Below are 599 nucleotides of genomic sequence, written 5' to 3'. Positions count from 1 at the left end.
GTGTCTGCTAAACTTTTCTCCTTCTTGCATTTAGCAGCAACTCGAGCACATTGCTGCCCCCTATATGTCAAGAGGACAAATAACACCTTTTCTGTTCAAATTGCCAACCTGCCACAGTGACGTGTGTGTTGATCAAATTCACCCGCCACTTCAAATATTTACCCGCATTTGGCCAGTGGCGGGTGCTAATTTCCACCCCTAGTGCCAATGCATATGGATTGAAGCACCCTTAATACTATCCTATTCAGTTTTTTTTGTTCTGTGTTTAATCGAGCAGCTTTGAAATAAAACATGAGATGTAACCAGGAATAGTGTGTTATGGATTTTGGTAGTGGTAGTGTTGCACAGCCTCAGGTAAAGTTTGCCAAAAATGGCAGGAAAAAAAATAACGGAATTCAATAGGATTTTGATGAAACAAATGAAAAAGCGCAATCCTCTTTGAAGCTCTACAGCTCAGACAGTGTTAGGATCTGAGTTTTTGAAATATGCTTTGTCTTCATGTTTCAGTTAGTTTATTGTTTGTGTTTTTTGTCTCTTCCCTGTGCCTCAGCCAACATTCACTTCTCCTCAGTCACTCTCTCTCTCTCTTCCCCATTCTC

This window comes from Kryptolebias marmoratus, linkage group LG21 (genome assembly GCF_001649575.2).
Source record: "Kryptolebias marmoratus isolate JLee-2015 linkage group LG21, ASM164957v2, whole genome shotgun sequence".
In the NCBI taxonomy this organism is placed as follows: domain Eukaryota; kingdom Metazoa; phylum Chordata; class Actinopteri; order Cyprinodontiformes; family Rivulidae; genus Kryptolebias; species Kryptolebias marmoratus.
Note: the sequence above shows the minus strand (reverse complement) of the source record.